Raw genomic sequence first — 22594 nt, 5'->3', positions numbered from 1 at the left:
TGGTACCTGCTATTAGATCAGCAGAGGCATTAGATTAGAAATAAACTGCACAATAAATGTAATGTGCTTGAATCATTCCCAAACCACCTCCTCCCAACCCCTGGTCCATGGAAAAATTGTCTTCCACAAAATCGGTTTCTGGTGCCAAAAAGGTTGGGGACCACGTCTATAAAGGGTCAACTAATAAGTATTTTAGGCTTTGCAGACCTTACTAATCTGTTGCAACTACTGAGCTTTGCAATGGCAGCACAAAAGCAGTTGTAGACAATGTGTAAGCCAGTGGGTGTGGCTGTGCTCCAATCAGATTTTATTTACAGAGCAGGCAGCAGGTGGGAGTTTGGCAGGCCCTGATTTAAGGCAAAGAAACACCTCTCTTATAGAATACTCCTTTTAATTTTAGAGTAACTAATGTAGAGAGGACACTATAAATCATATAGGACATGCTTCACATTCACAAGTTGCAGGAAAGAATACCTGTCAGTTTCTCTGAAATGTTCCAAAACCCCCAATAATGTTTTGTTAGTTACTCAGAATGTGAAAATCAACTGATGATTTTTTTAAATTAATATTTATTCTGGGCACACTCACACAGCTGTCAAGAGTATAAATTGGTCTAGCATTTCCAGAAGCACTTTGATATTTTATATCATAAATATATTCATAGTCTTGTATTTGCTAATTCTCTTCTGAAAACTCTGCTGAAGAAATCATTAATTCTTTCGATCTATATTTGTTGTTGTTCAGTCGCTCAGTTGTGTCTGACTCTTTGAGACCCCATGGACTGCAGCATGCCAGGCTTCCCTGTCCTTCACCATCTACCTGAGCTTGCTCAAACTCATGTCCATTGAGTCAGTGATGCCACCCAACCTCTCTGTCGTTCCCTTCCCCTCCTGCCTTTAATCTTTCCCAGAATCAGGGTCTTTTCTAATGATTCTGCTGTTCGCATCAGGTGGCCAAAGTATTGGAAGCTTCAGCATCAGTCCTTCCAGTGAATATTCAGGGTTGATTTCCTTTAGGATTGACTGGTTTAATCTCCTGGCAGTCCAAGGGACTCTGAAGAGTCTTCTCCAACACTGTAGTTAAAAAGCATCAATTCTTCAGCGCTCAGCCTTCTTTATGGTCCAACTCTCACATTCATACATGACTACTAGAAAAACCATAGCTTTGACTATATAGACCTTTGTTTGTAAAGTAATGTATCTGCTTTTTAATATGCATATTTTTATATTTACGGAAGGTCTACAATGTAGCAGGTACTTTGCTAGGTATCGCATCATTGTGGAAGTGAACCAGAATTGAGCTATCAGTTGTTAATTACAAGATTATTTGCCACAAAGAAAAATCAGTACCAAGTCTTATATCCAACAATTGCGAGAGGTAAGCTCTGGTATACCCTATGATGAAATATTTTGCAAACATTATAGATCATATTGTAGAAGAATTTTAATTGCATGGAAAGATTCAAATACTCATAAGAAGTGGAAAAGAGGTTAAAATGTATTTATAGAAATCTTGAAAAAAATTTTAAAGTATATAAGTAGGCTTAGATGAAAAAATCATGATAATGATAGTCACCAAATATTAACAATGACTTTCTCTTGATGGCGAAGTTCCCAGAGATCTTCCTCATACTTTTGTTTCATATTTCATAGTTTAAAAAAAAAAGTATCATTTATCAGAAAGCCAAAAGAAATCTGAAAGATATTTTTACTTGTGCAGAATGGCTAACAATAAAGCATGGTATCCACAAAAAGAAGTTTAGGATGACTTTCTGCTGGGCAAGAATAGAAAATCTTATAGTTAAATTGTTGCTGAGTTATCTATGAGATTATAAATGTTCATATTTATGCACATTCAAATATTTAAATCTTTTTCCATCCACCAACATATTATGTAGAATTGGGTCTTTTTCTTTTGACTTACTAAGGGTTAACCAGAAAATCCTTTGTTGCAACCTTTCTCTGTCTCTAAGTCCCCTTTGCTGCTGGGGCCCATGCAGTCTTATGAATATAATTGAATCTCCGTTTGATGATTCAGTGTGTTGCAGGACCTGAGGGCTGCAATGCTGACCATCAGTTATCATTGTATAGTACAAAAGATATAGATGTGGAAGATACAGAATATTGAGCTGAATGTGAAATGATTCTAGGATAGCCTCTGGAAATTGCTTTGCTGAATAAATCCCCAGTGTCAGTGAGTTTTTGTTGTGTGTCTTTTTTCTTCTAAAAGCTTTAGTTCAAGGAAAGACAAAAGAAATAATCCAGCGATTTGAACTTTCTAGATACTAAGAGCCTGCTTACCCCAGATTACTATTCCATGCCTTCCATCTCCTTTTTTCTCATATAAAATAGGAAATGCCTGTTCTTTCTAACCTGTCATCTGTGTCTCTCCATGAGTACTGAGTGTTTATCTAACCTTGGCTGGGGCAGACCAGAAACTGTGTCTTGGGGTCAGGGCCCCAAAACCTCTCATAGTGGTTTTTTGTTTGTTTGTTTGTTTTTTTCATTAGCCAAAATCCTTACACAGTTGAAATCGGGTTGAAGTGAACAAACCGCCAAACAGCGAAGGCTGTTTAGAGGGAAGGGAAGTTGTAAAGGGCTTTCAGTGATCTACATCTGTGTTCAAGGGATATTGTTCTCTATGGTTCTTTTCTGTCTCCATCTGGTTTTGGTATTAGGGCGATGAGTTATGAGTGGGAGAGTGAACACATGAGAGGCCCACTCATCCCCTTTGTCTTCCTGAGAGTCACTGGTCTTTCTGTCTGGCTCACATTGGTTTGAATCTCTTCAGCTCTTAGGATGACCACATTTCTCAACCTCCTCCTCCCCAACTCACCATCTGTCAGCAGAGGCCCTGAGGGAATGGTCCCATCCAGGGCTGACTCTGACAAAGACCAGCAAATTCCTTAAACATTTCAAGCAGCAACTTCTCCATTTGTATAATAGTGATAAAACTGAGCTTTAATGAGGAAAGAAAATAGGTAATCCGTGTAAGAGATGATATCTATAACTTTCTCACCATGATAGCTGGTATAATAGTAAGTATGTAATTATTACCACTACTGTTGTTGTCATCATTAAAGCCCTTTACCATGAGGCATATCTGTTCTTCAGTGTATTTGTTAATTACAGCAAATAATTATACCTTTTAAATATAGCAAACCTTATTGTGAAAAATAACTGTGCAGTGAAGATCTCTTTTCATGTATCAGGTGGAACCATGTAGAACTATCATTTTACAGATCAAAAATGGTCAAATATCAACAATTTCACATGGTTCAACTTAATATATATGTATTTACCCATTTACAGGGGATTCCGGGGTGGCTCAGACGATAAAGCCTCTACCCTCAATGCGGGAGACCCATTTAGAGTCCTAGATCTTACCTGTAAATAAGAAAATCTTAAAATAAGATTTTAACGATTTGCTGTTGTTTAGTTGCTAAGTCGTGTCCGACTCTCTTGCATCCCCATGGACTGTAGCCTGCCAGGCTCCTCTGTCCATGAGATTTCCCAAGCAAGAATACTGGAGTGGGTTGCCATTTCCTTCTCCAGGGGATCTTCCTGACCCAGGAATCAAACCCAGGTCTCCTACATTGCTGGCAGATTCTTTACCCTCTGAGCCGCAAGGGAAGCCCCCCAATTCTTCTGGCCACACCATGTGGCATGTAGGACCTTAGTTCCCTGCCCAGGGATCAAACCTGCATCCTCTGCATTGGAGGTGTAGCATCTTAACTACTGGACCATGAAGGTTACATTTAGGCATTAGGAATTACACATGTGCTGAGACCCTGATTCCCCTAAGCCCTCAGGACCCCAGGAAACCTCTTCCATATATGCCAGAGTAGAATGCTGATAGAGTTGGTACTTTGTGTCTGCATATTCTGTTCCAAGGGGTCTTAGAGTCCATTTTCCAAAGATATCTTTGGTTACTATATGTATCACAACTTGAAAGGTTGGAACACACTGATCATGTTTCCCTAAAGCTGATCCAGGAACATTTCTTGCTGCAAGATAAAATATCTGATAAATTTCAGGGTCAAATATATGTTTGGGTCAATAAGTGCTCTCTCTAGTCTAAAACAGCTCTCTCATTTTATAGCTAAGAAACCTGAACCTAGATGTCATAGTTAGCTGGTGACAGAGTTGGGACCAGCACATTGGTTTCTTACCTCATTTTTCAGTTTCCTCTTTGCTGCGCAAGCTGCTTAAGAGACTTCGGTGAAGACTGGTTTCTCAAACATAAAAGCGTCACACAGTTAGTGGGAATGTACTGTCCAGGGAGTCAGGAGACCTGGGTTCATGCTCTGCTTCTGCCTCTTACACAAGTCACTATATTCTAGTTTTCATTCTACAGATGAAGAAATTAAAGATACTTCTACAATGTGCAAAAGCTGGTCCAGAGTAGCAGAAACTAAGAGGAAAGAACTTGGACAAGGTTTAATAGCTGGTTAGTGCAAAGCTCAGCCTCCAATAGAGTTTTCAGCCCTTGAGCATCTCTGCCGCCGCCACCCCCCTTGTGTTTTCTACACCACTGCATTTCAAAGGACATAATTACATTAAGAGAAAACATTCTGTCCCATCGTGTTTTTGTGTTGGCAGGAAATAAAATGCTAACAGCAGTTAAGTAGTGTGAAGTTTCTTTTTCTGGCTTTTGCCAGAAAAGAGATTCTTTCTCAAGAGTCTCCATCTGGAATATGTGAAGTTGTAAAATGACCTTTCATTACCATGTGTACCTTCTGCAACAGGGTCTGCAAGCAGAATCCTCCTGTGGAGAAGTGAGGATGTCTAAAAACACATATTTTTGTTTCTTGTTTTCTGTTCCAAAAAGAAGGGGAATAAACATTCATGGTTAGTTCCATTTGGGTTTAGCTTAAATTAAAATTGAAACCCTGAAGATAAAATGATTCTTTAATTTTGAGGAGTGGAATGTCTGTCAGTATATATTCAAGCAACTGTGTTTGTAATAATTGCCATATCATTCTGCCTTTCAGAGATATTACAGATATAGCTCTAGTTTTATAAATATGTGAATGGAATTCTTTGTTCTCCATTTTTTTTCCCTTGTTCAATTCCATTGACTTGAATTGCTTTTCTAAAATAAGATTCTGCAAACAGCCAATACAAATTTGTGAATTATTGTCTAAATAACTAGACTGGTCTTTGCCTGCCAACAGTCTTCTTCTCTTTCTCCTTGTAGGACCTCTGTATTGTTGAGGATGACTATAAGTGCAACTTGTAAAAACTACATTTCCCAGCCTCCTATACCGAAAGACATAGTCATTGGGATATAGGGTGAAATTAATTACTGAAGCTCCCAAGAAGGATTTCTAAAGGAACTTAGTCAGCTGACACACACCCTTTTGGTTTTGTCATTTCCCTTGCTCCTCCCGCTCCCTTTTATGAGGACCTGATGTTTTTAACTCATCCTGTGTGGCCATCCTGTGACCGTGGCTGACCTTGAGGGTGAAGGTGAAAGCCCCTCAGTTGTGAATCACTCTTTGCCACCCCATGGACTACACTGTCCATGGAATTCTCCAGGCCAGAATACTGGAATGAATGGGTAGCCTTCTCCAGGCGATCTTCCCAACCCAGGGATCGAGCCCAGGTCTCCCACATTGCAGGCGGATTCTTTACCAGCTGAGCCACCAGGGAAGCCCAAGAATACTGGAGTGCGTAGCCTATCCCTTCTCCTGCAGATCTTCCTGACCCAGGGACCAAACTGAGGTCTCCTGCATTGCAGGTGGATTCTTGACCAACTGAGCTATCAGGAACCTTGAGGGTAGAAGCAATTATATTCTAAGGATTACGAAACAGACCAGTAAAGAAAAAAGCCTGAAACACTGATGATATTGTATACCCACTATCATCCAGGTAGTTCAAATAATACTGGACTGCCCACCTTTTAGGTAAATGCAAAATAATCTCATAATTTACATAGACCATTAATTTGGCTCTCTGTTACAAGCAACTGAACACTCCTCCTAATTAAGACAATAATCATTCAGACAGAGTTGCAATATTAAATTTATAATTTATAGTCAGCTTTTTTCTTTCCCACTGTGTAGAGTTGATCATCATGTGGTTATTAAATATGTAATCTAGAAAGTTCATGTTTTGGATTATAAAGTGTATAAAGTACATGCGTGTGTGTGCGCGCTAAGTCACTCAGTTGTATCCAGTTCTTTGGGACCGCGTGGACTGTAGCCCACCAGGCTCCTCTGTCCTGGGATTCTCCAGTCAAGAATACTGGAGTGGTTGCCATTTCCTACTCCAGGGAACCTTCCCAACCCAGAGATCGAACCCATGTCTCCTGCAGTTCCTGAATTGCAGGCAGATTCTTTTACCACTGAGCCATCAGGGAAGCCCATAAAGTACACAGAAGTAAATTAAGAACACCGAATTCTAAGGAGGGGTTAATTTTTAAAGATACATAAGTCTACTTATTAATGTACAGATTTGTTTTTATGACAAGTATGTAAAATTATGTGAACATCACAATTGAGACATAGGAAAGTTCTGCACTCCAAAAAAGTTCTTTTATGCTATCCTTTTGTGGTCGTTTGTTTGTTTGGTTTTATTTTTCAGACTGTATTCTCTTTTGTTGATCTATAAGTCTATCTCATTGCCAATGCCACACTTGCTCATTGTAACTCTTAAAATTAGAAGTAACTATAGTAACTCTTAAAATTAGGCCGGCTGCATTATCCATTATTGCCAATTTCAAAAAAATACAGCTGTTCAAATACTTTTCTGTCTCTATATAAATTTTAGAATCACCTTATTGATATCTATTCCATTTTTTACAGTCACTATAAATTATACTGTTCTTTTAATGTCAGTTTCCAATTGTTCATTGCTAATATATAGAAGCAGAACTAATTTTTACATGAGTCTTATTTCTGCAACTTTGTGCTTATTAATTCTAAGAAATTTTTTTATGGTAGATCCTTTGGGGTTGTCTACATAAACAATCAGGTTGTCTGAACAAAGATGGTTTTATTTTTTCCATTCTGGATTCTTTCCAATAAGGCCTCGCCGTATTTCTTTGGAAGTTCGGTATGATATTTAACAGGGATGATGAGAACAGGCATCCTTCCTGGTTCCCAGTTTTAGCATTCAGTTTTACACCACCAAGAATGATGCGACCTGTAGATTTTTTAGAAGTTCCCGTGTATTCTTAATTTACTGAGAATTTTTATCATTAATAAACATTAATTCTTTCAAATGTCTTTTTATAAAATATGATCATGTTTTTATCTTTCAGCTGGTTACTATGGTAAATTACTTTGAGTTTTGAATGTTGGCTCAGTCTTTCATTTTTGTGATGAACTACATTTGATTGGAATATATTATCCTTTTTATATGTTTCTAGAATACATTTGCTAATATTTTGGTAAGAATTTTTACATTTGTTTTTGAGTTTTATACTATTCTGTAGTTCTATAGTTTCTCTTGTCTGATTTGAGCATCAGGTACAATGCTAGCCTCATAAAATAAGATGAAAAATGTTAGCTCTTTTATATTTTTGGAAGAGATTATATGAGAATTAATATTAATTGCTCCCTTCACTGTTTGGTATCATTCACCAGTGAAACCATTTTAGTCAAGAGTATTCTTTGTTGGAAGGTTTTTAACCACAAATTCAATTCTTTAAATATATATGACCATTCAGATTGTGTATTTCTCCTTGAGTGAATTTTGGTAGTTTGTGTCATTCAAGGAATTGGTTTATTTCATCAGAGTTGATGAATTTATTAAAATAGATTTGTTTATAGTATTCCTTTAGAATTCTTTTAATGTCTATAAGTCTGTAGAGATGTTCCCTCTTTTGCTCCTGAGATTATTATATTGCATCTTCTTTTTTTTTTCCCTTGGTTAGTAAAGACCAAGAGGCTTAATCAATTTTATTGATGCCTTCTGAGAAACATTTTCAGGTTACATTGTTTTTTCCTATGTTTTTCTTTTTCAGTTTTATTGATTTCTTCTCTTAATTTTTATTATTTCTTTCAGTTTGCTTCAGGTTTAGTTTGTTCTTCCTTTTTCAACTTCCTCGTGATAGAAACTTAGGTGACTGCTTTGGGGACTTTCTTTTGTAGTAATATAAGTGTTTGATGCTATAGTTCCTGTCTAGCAACCTTTTTATAACTCCATCTCACAAATTTTGATATGGTCTATTTTCATTTTTATTCCATATGAAAGATTTTCTAATGTTCATTGAGACAGACACCCTCTTTGACCCATGGATTGCTTAGAAATGTGTTGTTCATTTTTAAAGTATTTGGACATTTTCCAGTTATATTTTTGTAATTAGTTTCTACTTTAGCTTTTGTTATCATCAGAAAACATACTTGTCAGGATTTTAGCTTTTTAACGTAATTAAATATTATTTTACAGCCAAGGTATGTGTTATCTTAGTGATTGTTCCATGTATACTTGAGACAGTGTATACTTTACCTTTGTTGGTTAGAGTGGTCTATAAATGCCAACTGGTTGATAGTGATGTTCAGATCTTCTATAACTCAAGGATTTTCTGTTTATCAATTATAAATGTTGCAGTTTCCAACCATAATTATGAATTTATCTATTTCTCCTTTCTGTTCTGTCAATTCTTGCTTCATGTATTTTGAAGTTTTGTTGTTAGGTACATGTGCATTTAGAATAGTTATATCTTCTTATGAATTGGTGTTGTAATCATTATGTAATATTTCTCTTTATTTCTGGTAACTTTTCTTGGTCATAAATCTAGATTGTCATATTAAACTCTGTCCATGTTTCTTTTGATTAGTGTTTATACTGTTTCTTTTTTACTATTCAGACCTGTCCAGCATTGTGCCAAGCTGGCATCCATCTGGGACTTGGGCAGTAATCTATATTCTAGTTTAATTCTCAAAGCTCTGGGGCAGTAATCTACATTCTAGTTTAATACTCAAAGCTCTTGATGTGCTGCTTCAGGATAATTCCAAAAATGTGTATCTTGGGAGTAAGTCAAGCACTTTATACACAGGACTAGGGAATCCCGCCTTGCAACTTCTTTTTCTCTGTAATATACCCCACACTTTCCAGCTCTCTCAGAGTCCCTTTTTCTGTTTCTGGCTACAAAGCTGGATTTTAAGCTATCTGCACTATTTCTGCTTTCCACAAATGGGTCTACCTTTGTCACAAAGTGGAAAGAGAAAAGGGGGAAAAAGAATCATAAGAATTCTTTTCATACTCTTCTGACCATAGAGAGCTCTTTTTCCAATTCCTCTGGTCGGAAAGAAAGATTTTCTCTTAGAGTTCTAGGTATCAGAATGTTTGCTGCCCCCAACAGGAGTATATCCTCCTTACCAGTGCTCTACTCAGGGCAAGGCAGGGAAACTAAAAGAGAAAAAAGGAGAGGGGAGGGGAGGGAAATTGCCATACACAGTCCTCCCTAACCCACAGAGGTCCCCCTTCCTTGTCCTCTGGCCTAAAATTAATGTTTTCTCTTGGGTGTTTCCTGGTTCATACCTGCTCTACAATTTGAAAATCTGGTCTGTCCTCAAATCTAAGAGAGGGAGGAACAAAGAAACAAATTCACTGCCTTATGAGTCATTCTTTGAGTTCTCACTCTTCTTAAATACGTGCTACTTTTAAAATTTTCAGAGTTCTCAAATAGTTGAGATATATCTTTTGTTCAGATGTTTTTCATTGTAATCAGCAGAATAGATAGAATTTGCTTCTTGCATCTTAGAAGCCCTACTGGGTTTTTCTGTGAATATGATGAGATTCATTTTTATATTCTTTTTTGATATTTCTTATGATGATTCAGTTTTTACAATGATTCTTAAAATGCCATAGACATAATGGGTTTTGAACATGACTTGATAGTTTAGATTTTTTCACAAGCAAAATAATATTGCATTTGAAACACCATTGAATGCTATATTAGTTTGCTGTTGGAATGTTTTTAATCATAAGCTGCTTGTAGTCAAGGACATTGTCTGACATTATATCCCATCTCCTAGAACAGTCCTGGTACACAATTGCTCAATAAATATTTGCCAGTGAATTGAAAATGGCATTTAGCATGCCATAATTAAAAACTTGGGTCTTCCCTGGTGGCTCAGTGATGAAGAATCTGCCTGCCAATGCAGGAGATGCAGGTTTGACCTGTGTCAGGAAGATCTCCTGGAGAAGGAAATGGCAACACACTCCAGTATTTTTGCCTGGGAAATCCCATAGACAGAGGAGCCTGGTGGGCTATAGTCCATGGGGTCTCAAAAGAGCTGGACATGACTTAGCAACTAAACAAAAACAACAATTAAAAGCCTAATAATTTTGAATGATTGGGATTCATGAAAAGCAAAACTGTTTTTAATGTGTCCATTTATAATAATGACATCATCTTTTCAAGAAAAAAAATATTACTGATTGCTCAGTATACTTCATTGAACTTAAGACTTCAGGTGAAAGCTTGGCTGGGTTATTGACTTGTGACCAAGTGGAAAAATCACAGACCTGTAATCGCTGGGAGGGACTTGAGCAAACATCCAGGCTCTTCCACTGGGTGTGCCTCTTGGCAAGGGGAGCGCCTGTCAGTAAATGAGCACACCCAGAAGAAGGTGGTTCTCAAATTGAGCCTGCCTCAGAATCACCTGGAGCACCTGCTAAATAGGTTGCCAGGCTCTATCCCAGAGTTTCTGAATCAGTAGTTCTGGGGTGGTGACAAGTGGTTTGTATTTGTAACAGATTCGCACATCCTGCTGATACTGCCGCTTTAGGAGCCGCACTTTGAGGATGACTGTTCTAAAGTTGATATTTAGTTGGCACATGTAAAAGCAGGCTAATAATTGACACCAAGCTTGTTTGATGATTCCCTTGTCATTCAAGACCTAGATACACTTTTGTAAATGAGTCTGTCATTAAATCCGTAAGACACATCCATATGGAACATAAGCTCAGGAGAAAATTGCAAACTGTGGATTCAGACAGATTTTGGTTCAAATCTGGGATCCTGCTTTTACTAATTTTGTGTTCTTTGAATCTTCACCTCACTCAACATTGTGTTATTCATGTATATCTAGTACAAAATGGGAGGAACAGTGTTCCCGTTTTGTAAGGTTTTCATATGGATTCAGTGAAGGGGCATACTAGTCTCATCAGTGTAGAATCCTTGTAAATATCTAGGACTGGACTAGACCCTGGGTGTGGAATGGGCGCTCTCAAGTTGCCTCCAGTGAGACAAATGGTAGCAGGATGTAGTGAAATGGGAGTGGGGACTCCTGTTCTACTCTGGAGAGGTCAGGCAGTGTTTCCTAGAAAGGGTGAGATGTTGAGGAGAAACAGTAAGGGAAGGCAGAAGGGAAAAGGGTAGGGGGATGAGATGAGTCTAGATAAACAAAAGAGCATGGACACTACTGAAACAAGGGAGGCCATGAAACATGTCAGAAAGGGCCTTGCACAGAGTAACAAAAACAACAGCTAACTTCTAATGAGCACTTCCTATGTTCTGCAGTAATATTAATTCACATAAACAATACAACCCCCTGACACAGCTTGTGAATAGCAGAGGTGAACTCTGAAATTGGCAGTCTGGTTCTAAGCGTCTACTTTTACCCACTGTGCTAGTCTGTCTGTATAGAGGAAGCTCTCAGGAAATGTTAATTCTCTGCTTTCCTCTCCCTTTCAAAGCATATGGTATCCTGAAGGCATTGATACTTTTTTCTGAATTTCAAAACTCAACAAGCATATCTTTAAGATCATTGGCAAGAAGATTGAATTCTATTTTCTGCTTAGAATACTATTCTATTTTCTGCTTTAGGACTCCAAAAGAATAAGACCCGTCCCGTGGTTCTGTCTTCAGAATGTCCTCAATAAAGCAGAGTACTGCCCAGCTTCATTAACTTTATCTGGTTTCTATTAAGTGGCATTTGATTGGAAAGGATAGTATAAAGACTGGAAGTTTCTCCTATGTGGACACTCCACCAATCCTGCTACATGGGGCCACTGTAATTTTATTGTAGGTCCTGTTTGCTCTTGCTTTTCCTGTTCCTATTTCACCCTAAGAGTGCCTTCTTTTTCTCAGATTCAGATATTTTATTCAGTGCGCCCTGCCAATATGATTGGTGTACAGTTAAAACTTTCCGGAAATGAATAGTTGTGTTCCTTTGCTTCTTTAGTGCCATCTTTTGTCTCCTCCCTTATGCTAAAAGCTATTTCATTAGTTTTCTCTAAAGTAATTGATGCATGTGTGATCACCTCTTCTAAAATTATTATTAGCTGGAGTGACCTTTCATGTACATTTAAACCACTAAATTATTAAGATGAATAAATATGCCTAGGATTGGATTCTCCCATAATTTTTGCAAAAATGAGCTATATATATACTGATAAAATATATATTATTACATAATATATTATTACAAATATATTATTACATAATATATTATTACAAATATATTATTACATAATATATTATTACAAATATATTATTACATAATATATTATTACAAATATATTATTACATAATATATTATTACAAATATATTATTACATAATATATTATTACAAATATATTATTACATAATATATTATTACAAATATATTATTACATTACATTATAATTATATAATATGTGATAAAATAAGCTACCTCTACATATACAAGAGGATGCACAGATATACACACCCCCTAATATACCCTACTGTCTGTATGTATGTGAATGTGGAAGTAATTATATAAGTTTTTGTTCAGCTTATCATCCTGAGACCTCCAGGAACAATGACTTGAAGAAAGCCCATTCATTCCTTAAGGAAACCAGGTTTCCCTTGGAGTTAGAAGGCAGGGGTACAGTGGTGAACATATCTAACTCCTTGGGAGGCTGAGCCTCTCTAGGAAACTGGAACTTAGAAATCAGTCCTTAGGCAGCCTGGAGAGATCATACAGGAAATTTTTCCTTCTCCTTTTCTCTTGGCTGCAGACGGATTGATGTATAGGTGCCTCTCATAGCAAGTGGGTACCAAGCTTGCTTCCTTGTGACTACCCCTACCTAAAAATTGATCCAAAGTTGGGATGAAAAGAATCTGCTGCTCTAGTGGGCACAGCATATCTCATTAACCATATCATCCCATCTTAATTTACTCTGTCTTTAATTTCCATTCATTACCTTTCCATAGTAATTCTCCTCGCAGCCTTGAGAACTCTAATTGTATTTTTCATTATGTAAGGAGACAGGGTTCTCATTCTACGTTTTACAAAAGGAAAATCATAAACTGACACTAAAGTGACACTTCATGGTCATCAGCGAACTCTACATGTGGTATTAATCTCAGAGTTTACCAAGTTGATTTAACTCTAGTTCTGATAATTGTCATATATGTGAGGTGATATTAAATGCATTGCCATGGTTTCTCTGGCCAAATATGCTTTCCCACATACCTGCCTTAGCTGTTGAAGTTTCTGCCATAAATTATAACTTTGGAATACATAATTAAAGATACTTACTGAAAAGCAAATACTAGATGCTGAATGTAGTATGTATCTATTGAATGAATCAATGACATTTATAAATATTTATGAGTGATTTCTATAATTATTAGGTACTGGGGTTTTGTTCATCACTTTACTCAGCTAACCTATTATTTTTTTATAAACCTCCTGTGCTTTTTTCCCTTGCCATTTCATTCAGTCACTCACTTTCAACAGCTACCTTGTATGCTATTCTCATTTTGCCCGGCCACACCAACCCTACCATCTAATGAGGCAGGGAGGAAATGGCAGACTTTACTCTGATACTATCCTTTTTTTCATCTTTGTTACGCATCACTAGGAATTAAAAGGAAATGTCTGTCTATAGCTGGGATGGGCAACCCACTAAGTAACAATAGCCATCAATGCCTTAATTTTTATGTTTTCATCATTCACCTATTAGGGAAGAATTCCTTGGGGGAATGAGAAAATAATTTTGATTGGACACCAGAGGAAAAATTCTGGGATGTTGCCCACATCAGCATGTTATCTCTTTTAGTGGTGATTTCTAGGCAACTGGGGAACAGAGTTGATTCTAGTGATTCTACAACAGAGTGATTCTAGTGATTCTAGAGCAGAGTGATTCTAAGCTTCTGGGGAACAGAGTGTCAGAGGGGTTCACGATACCCCTAAGAAGGAAAAGATTTAGGAAAGGAGTTTAGAAAGGTGTTAGAATAACAACAACAATAACAAAATTTTACTTCCAAGTGCTTTCCATTTTTAAATTACTTTCTGTCAATACTTAGGCTGGACGGGATCTGTAGGAAGATCTTAAGGCATCTAATTTTGAAATTCTCCACTGAATCACAAGTACCTCAGCATGTAATGTTGGTTCCCCAAGTCTCTATCATTTAACTCCTCGGGCTGCACTTTTGGGCCATCCTGTCACAGTTTGCGTTCTCTATCCAATCCAGTAAGCAAAGGAAAGTGATAATCCAGAATTATAAAATTCCTGATTTCAAACTTGGAGTGTAACGGTTGAGGAAATCCATGTTTTTATGTTTAGATTCATCCCTAACGGGCTTTTCAGAGAAGGCAATGGCACCCCACTCCAGTTCTCTTGCCTGGAAAATCCCATGGATGGAGGAGCCTGGTAGGCTGCAGTCCATGGGGTCGCTAAGAGTCAGACATGACTGAGTGACTTCACTTTCATTTTTCACTTTCATGCATTGGAGAAGGAAATGGCAACCCACTCCAGTGTTCTTGCCTGGAGAATCCCAGGGACGGGGGAGCCTGGTGGACTGCGGTCTATGGGGTTGCATGGAGTCGGACATGACTGAAGTGACTTAGCAGTAGCATGATGAATCATTTTGCTAGTTACAAGTTTGTTAGTTGAATCTTAAGGATAGACTCTTCCCTGGTTATCTATATTCTGAAATCCCTACCTAAAGGTGAAGTTAGTTTCAGACATCTTGGGATACTAGACAGATCACTAGTGAGCAAGCCGACCTGGTGTTGTGGTTCAGACTCCTCGGTGGCGCCCACTGTCGCAGGCCTGACCCAGACAGCAGTGACTCGGCTGGAGTCAGAGGATTCCTTAAGGAATGGTTTTACCTCTCTCCTAATTTTGTTATTGGTTCTTTAGACCCAGAGTTGAGTTACTGTTCTAATAGTCCCAGCTTTGATCAGGGAACCTATCTCTGGTATAAAGTCTGGAAAGAGTCCCTTGATAAGTTTTCCTGGTGTCCTGAAATTGAACATAGTGGCTTTGTTCATTGCTGTGCACTCCCCTCTCTTCATGCCTCCAATAGTCTACTCAGGCCATCTTATTACTATTACTGTCACTAGAATATAGACCGTATAAGACCACTGATAATCCGAAGACCATGAGGATTTATATTAGAGCAGTATCTGAGTGGCTCTGAGGGGAATCTGTCTTGCTGGTACCAGAGCCTTGTACCTTGCATATCTGAGTGAGCCCTGGGCCTGCTGAGATTCAGGCAGTCCTAAGCCCACCTTTGTCATCAGGCTTTATCTGCAGTGCTGTGGCTTCTGTGATGCTGCTCTCCAGACCATCTGTGACGCACTGTCCAGACCCTTCCCCTCAGGACTTCCTCTTCTTTCCTCCAGCAACTAGGGGTTTGGATAGAAGATAGATCTCTGCGGAGTCCCTCTCTGGATATCTCCACCAGGTAAAGAACAACATCTTGCCCAAGTTCATTATTCTTCTCAGGGTCAGCCCGCATCCAGTGACTGCTTCATGAGGGGCATAAAAGACTGGGTGCACTCCCCCTGTTGGTAGCGATTCTCTGGGTCAATCCTAGCTCCAGAGTGACTTTCACCCCGTCCTCCCTTCACATTTCATTCATGCTAATACCTGTTTGAGAGTCTTATTTTCCCGTGAGACACTCTGCACCTGCTCTTCCATGAACAGAGCCCAGTCTCTCATCCTGTAACGCAGCCTGGCCCACTCAGGCTGACCCTACCCAGCCTCTTCTCTGGCTGAAACTTGTCCTAACACTCCCAGCTGCTGGGGGGCATTCTTCGTCGCATTCATATGTCACCTCCCACCTGACTGAGTATTCCCTGGTGCTTGGGCTTCCCATCCTCTATACTGGATTCCCTAGGACACCAGTATCTCTTGAAACCACAGGCTAGAGTTAGCCCTCTGGCTCCATTGCTCAGGTCAACTCTATAACCTAATTATTTATGTCCACTCCCATTTGTATATGACCCTGGATTCCTTTTGTTCATCTCTTTTATTCATCATTCCTTTTCTTCATCTCTTCAAAGCTAGATTCCAGCAAACCTCATTCCTAAATAATCCTAATTTTATTTGCCTATTTTCCTGAAGGCAGACTAAGAAACAGTGTTTTCTGTCTTCAGCATAGGTTTGGATGACATCAGAATATCTTTTTTTTTTTTTTTTAAAGTATTTTTTTTATTGGAGTATAATTGCTTTACAATGTTAAGTTCGGCTGTACAACATATATCAGACATGTCTACATATATCCCAAGCCTCTGAAGCTTCCCCCTCCCCCATCCCATCCCTCTAGGTGGACTATAGTTTTGTTTTTTTTTTTTGACTTGTTTAGAATATCTTAGTTGGGATATCTGATAGACTATTGAAGATAGAGAATGAGAGCTTAAATGAGAGGTGACAAAATCCCAGAATGTGGATGGAGAACTTAACTCATATAACAAAATGCCAGTGTTGCCATTCTGAAAACCCTATTGAATAGTAGCTATGAAAATGGTATGTTAATTCCTCCATTCTGCTTAAATTTGGGTTATCTGTTCCCTCAGGGTCTCAGGAAAAGTTTTAAATGGAATAACTGCTAATTCAGATACAGTTTAAAATTAAAACTTGCCACTGTTGCACCTAAATTGAGGTAATCTCTCTGAACAAATCTAGATTCCACAAGAGTGCTCTGTCACAAGGAGAGGTCTTTCTTTAATGTTAAAGACTCAGATTTTAGTATTTCCTTTTCTCTCCCATTCTCCTCACTTCTCTACAACCGTTGCACAGTTCTTTTGGTCAAGTAGCTATGAAAATGGTATGTTAATTCCTCCATTCTGCTTAAATTTGGGTTATCTGTTCCCTCAGGGTCTCAGGAAAAGTTTTAAATGGAATAACTGCTAATTCAGATACAGTTTAAAATTAAAACTTGCCACTGTTGCACCTAAATTGAGGTAATCTCTCTGAACAAATCTAGATTCCACAAGAGTGCTCTGTCACAAGGAGAGGTCTTTCTTTAATGTTAAAGACTCAGATTTTAGTATTTCCTTTTCTCTCCCATTCTCCTCACTTCTCTACAACCGTTGCACAGTTCTTTTGGTCAGATTTGTTATTCTAATGTTTCTGAGACCAGAATACAAATAAGATAGGGTTTTTTCATGTGGGAGGGTAGACAACATTTCCTTTTAATTGCAAGGAAATGAGTTTAGTCTTATTCAGTTTAATGGAAAATATAGCACGCAAAATCCCAGTGCTTGCAATGGTTTTCATAGATGAGTATGTGTGTGTAAGTGAACCTGTGAGTGAGTGAGAGAGGGAGGGAAGATCGGAGGGAGCCAGAGAGAAAGTGTACAGGCCTGAATGGCTTGGAAACACATATAATTTCCCTACTTTGATGGATTATCTTTAATGAGTTGCATTGGCAATATCTAGCTTACAATTCTAATTTATCTGGAGAACTTAGTTTATAGTTTCTGTGATAGATTTGAGTTTAATTGTGGAAATGTAAGAAGCATTGTAGAAAAAAGAAGACCGTTTTCTGGATAATAAGAAGAGGAGCACTTATTGAACACACAAAGAAATATGATGACGAGGCTGTTTCAGTTGTGGGCTCTTCTAGCATGAATCATAATTTTTAAATAGCTTCTACAGTTTGGTAATTAAGCCTTAAATTTGTCTTTTATCATGTTAATGTAGTAGAGCTCCAGATTTCTCTTGCTTTATTTCTACTGTTTTCTAGTCATCAATTATGGTTCCTTCGGTTCTAATGATCTTAATAAAGCATATGAGGGAAACACATGCATATGTTAAGTATGTGTACAAGTGCACATGTGCACACAGATACACACGCACATGAGCACACACATTCCTTAGTCTTTCATGTGAACATTTGGCATGAAGGGTGAGTAGAGATAGGAGTTCACATTAAGATGAATGAAAAAGGTATCAAATGATAGTATCTGTGTGAACTGTGTGTTACATTGTTACAGACAGTTTTCCACCAAACATTCATAATCTCATGCAGTGTCTCACACGCTTATCTGAATGCCAGTGAAACACCAACTGATCCTCTCCTGCAGCTCCGGGAGACCTCCTGACCTCTCCTTGACTTCGCCAAGGTCACCAGGCCACCAGATGCACTGACTTTGTACAGTAGCCTCTGGCCTGTACTGTTCTCCCTGTGAGTTACATTTTTATGTCCCTCCTTGTGATAAACTCACTTATGAGAGAGAACAATTTCTGTTAAAGAAGAAAAAAACAAAAATGGGTTTTTTCCACAGCTGTTTTTACCACTTGAGCTTTTAAAAAATTACAAGTATGGTTATTAGATTGTGGATTTCTGAGATGTTTCCCTTTTGCTTACTCTGGAGGCTGGAAATGAGAGAACCTTCTTCTCATAACTTTTAGGCAATCAACACTTTAAGCAAGAGGGCAAGGCTAAATGACTCTCTTCATAGCTTCGATCACTTTAATCCAGTTTGGCTGTTGGCGATGCTGTAAAAATATTGCTTCCAGAACCTCTTGGAGCTCTCTGATTTTAGTCACATGCTAAGGAGGCTGTTTGTACCAGCATCTCCTCAGATGGACTGGTCCATTTACTTTAATGAACTTTTACGTTCTGGCAGAATTTGAAATAAAATAAACAAGTGCTGTGACTGTGGTTACTAAATGGTTATGCTCAGGGAGACAGATTAAAAGACAGACTGTTTTGTAAACAATATTGTGTTTGGATTATCATAATAGTTATTGGGATTTTTTTTTTCCTTCTAGCATCTGAGTATTCCTTATGCAAAGCATACCCCTCCCAGAGCAGTGATGGGCAATATAATTTATTTTCATGTGAGCCGTAATTTAAAATTTCATTATTTGCCAAGCTTTCTTTGGCTTTTTACAACATTTTGTAATCATTCTTTGAGTTTATCTCTTCCTTGAAATGGTTCTGCTGTAGTCGAAGTAAAACTTCTTAACAGTTTTCCTTAATCTGTTTTTTCATTTGTGTAATTGTGGGAAAGTGACATTATCTGCTTAGAAGTAACTTTGGTTTTCAGCTCAGCATTCTTTCTGGCACATGTGTTGTTTTTATGTTGTTAGAAGACCCTTTTAGAAAGACTTTTTCTCATAGGCAAAGCTTTGCTCAAACAAAACACTGCACTTAGTATATCAGGGTGCTTCCCCGGTGGCTCAGACAGTAAAGAATCAGTCTGCACTGCGAGAGACCTGGATTCAATCACTGGATTGGGACGATCCCCTTGAGGGGGGCATGGCAACCCTCTCCAGTATTCTTGCCTGGAGAATCCCAGTAGATGGAGGAGCCTGGCGGGCCACAGTGCATGGGGTTGCAAAGAATCAGACTAAGCAAAGCACAACGCAGCAGTGTATCAGGGTATTCAAAGCTCTGTCTTCCAGCTGTGATCACTTGTACTTGGGAATGGGGAGAAGCTTTAAAATCAACTTTGTAAAGCACTGCAGATTTGTTTGCATCCAGTGCAGTTCCTTGATGATGTTTTATAGCTAGCGATGAAAAGCCTGCTAAGATGAAGACTCTGTGAGATAGGGCAGCGTCTGTTGATCTCAGCATCTTTTGCCTGTCTTTCCTCGGTTTCCCTATTAAGAAAGAAATGGAATAGGAATCTTGACTCATGAGTCATTGAGGCTGAGTTGGGTTTGATGCCTGGTGCCTAGGAAAGGAGGTTTTCATGGTGTATGGTAACCATGGACAGTTCCAGAAGGAGGGAGGGGTTTGGTTGGGTATTTCTAGTTCTTGGTCTGTTTTTAATCTGTCATATAGCAGATCTTAAAGGGTTCTCCCCCACCACCTCTTATTCTCAAATGTCAGCATTTTCCCCTCACAAAATATATGTTAGCTGGTTTCAGTTTTCCTACTTTTAAACAAATTGAAAACCTATCTTAGGCAGGAGAGTCAAAAGTTGGTAGCAACTTGCTTTGCTCAGTTTATATTGGATACAATGGAAGCCATGAGTAGAGAGAAAGATAAGCTGCTGAGGCCTTCCTGGGTATAAGGACAAATGTGAATTAAAATGCTGAAAAGTGCTTGAAATTATAGTTGTACATTCTAGAACAAAGAAGCAAGCAATTGATGGGAGGGGGGGAAAAGTCATGATGGGTTTTCCTTTGTGCTAGTCACAGAGCTCCTCAAATCTTGGTCACATAAAAGCTTTAGAGGAAACTCATATTCAGTTATCAGAAATTGCTTCTCCTTGATTTATGATCTGGTCAGGCTCCTTGGTAAACTATATGAACTCTCCTGACCAGAAAAAGAGAAACTGCAGATGGATTCGGCACATATAAATGCATGTTGGCAGTGGATATATAACTTCAAACAGTTCAGAGGTAATAAATTGAGTTCCCTGTCAATGCCAGCTGAATAAACACATTTGTTGTAAATGATCTGACAATAGCATTATTGATTATAAATCCACGATTTGACATTCAGAATCACATCTCCATTTTACTCCTAAAGAAGGGAGCGACTTGGTCCCTTTTATAGGGGTGACTTAGCAACATCTCTGGCAACTCAGCTTCTTCCTGCTGTGATTAATTAATCCTGAGTCCCTCTGATGTCTCTCTCGGGGGGATTGCATTAACCTTGCTTTGCTTATCTGGAATAATATGTATGGCTAGTGCCTTTCAACAGGAGCTTGGCTTTGCCTGCCTGTTAGTGTTTTCTACTTTGAAGTTAGAGAGAGGAGCACACTCAGGAGAGACTGGACCACTTATTGTGCGTCTGACATATTCAAATCCTTACTCTGTTATTTAGATATAAATCTACTGATAATACAATCTTGTTATTTGTTTCTCCATGTGAGTCAATTTATGGGTGCCTTTTACTGAATCTGCTTTGGCTTTATAAAGGTTCCTATGTAAACCTTGTAAGCAATTGAACTATAAAAGATTGATTCACCAAGAAAATGATTTCACAGAGCATTTTTGTTCATCTAACTTTATAGAACATTAATCTCACCAGAAATAAAATTAAATGCAAACTGTCTTTTAAATATATTTTTTAATCTGTAACCCTGCTGTTAAAATGATCTCCAGCCATCCACCAGATCACATACCTAATAAGTACCTCTCGAAAGAGGAGGGGAATGTTTCATTCATTTCTATCTGAAGGATTTGCTTTTCACGATGATTGAGTGGCTCATTTGCAGGACAGACAAGTGTTTATTTCTTCACAACAATGTTGAATTTTCATATTTCAAGTTGTGCTTTTGTACTTTTCTCTGTGATAACTTAGTCATAACCATTGTCTTATTCTTTTGAAAATGCTACTCAGCATCTGTGCTGCAGATCTGGGTAATGCACTTCAGTGACCCTCCAGACATTGTGCAAGAGCATTGCCTCATCTCTCATCTAATGGGAGGTGTGGGGCCAGGCCTCATACAGTGATGCCATAACTTTTTTTTTTGGTCTTGATTTCCCTTTTTACCAGAGGTCGAAAAAACACCACGTGTAAACTTAATTGGGCCTTTTGTCTTTGCCGCAAGTGTGGAAGTTGAACATTCAATGTGATTTTAAAGATTTTGCCCCAACCACTGTAATTCCTTACAAAACTATAGCACCTAATGTTCTTTTATAACACTTGACTTGTTCCATCTCTAAGATTGTTTACCTTTTATCTTTACTACTTATCAGGAAAAGTTAAGAAAACAGGAGTACAGCAAGATTGGAATGAGTGGCACTGAGTTAATATATATATATTTTTTCACATGAAATGACTGAAGAATCAGTGGGCATGATACAAGAGTCTGTCAGTTTTTAGTTATGCAGAATGTTTGGAAGACAGAGAAAGATGTTTAGATGGTGAGGGGCTTATCATTGTTTCCTTACGATGGAATAGCCCTAGAGACCCAGCAGGCACCAAGGATTAATTAAATAAAGGCTCAGTCCTATAAGAGAAGTAGGGCTTTCATCAATTATGAGCTTTTTTAAAAAAAATTTCTTCCTCTAAGAACTCATATGTCTCTTTCTACTTTTTCACTTTCATTTTCTCTGACATATTCAAAGAAGAGGTTTGATAGTTCCAGTAGACAATGAGTTCCTGTAATTCTGTCCTCTGTCCTTACTTCAAACCTAAGTCCAGAGCCTGGCTTTCTGCTCTTCATCTGGTTCTGTGATTTGGGCAGGATGAGTTACTTCTCTGAACTTCAGTGTCTTAATTATGAAGTGGAGAGAAAAATCTCTCTTAAGAAGGTTTTGAAGATTCCGTGAGATACTGTTGATGAGTGATTTCAAGTATAGTGCCTGACATAGGGCCTAAATGCAGTGATTGAATTTGAGTCTAATCTAATGTGAAATTCAGTTTTTTTACTGTCTATGAATGAAACAAAATTTTAAAAAGACTAAACAGTTTTCTTGAGTATTCTAGCATTTGTGGACATGGAAACTAGCTTTGCTTTTCTCT

At 38.2% G+C, this 22594-nt stretch overlaps 1 protein-coding gene and 1 pseudogene across 10 annotated transcripts in view; one reads left to right on the top strand and one right to left on the bottom strand.

The window, feature by feature from the left end:
• Positions 1-22594, top strand: part of NCKAP5 (NCK associated protein 5) — a 1111865-nt gene that overhangs the window by 662636 nt on the left and 426635 nt on the right. The gene's annotated exons all lie outside the window — the stretch shown is intronic.
• Positions 1-22594, bottom strand: part of LOC122453999 — an 86019-nt pseudogene that overhangs the window by 38695 nt on the left and 24730 nt on the right.

Source organism: Cervus canadensis, chromosome 15, assembly GCF_019320065.1.
Source record: "Cervus canadensis isolate Bull #8, Minnesota chromosome 15, ASM1932006v1, whole genome shotgun sequence".
NCBI lineage: Eukaryota > Metazoa > Chordata > Mammalia > Artiodactyla > Cervidae > Cervus > Cervus canadensis.
This window is presented reverse-complemented; position numbering and strand designations above follow the sequence as displayed.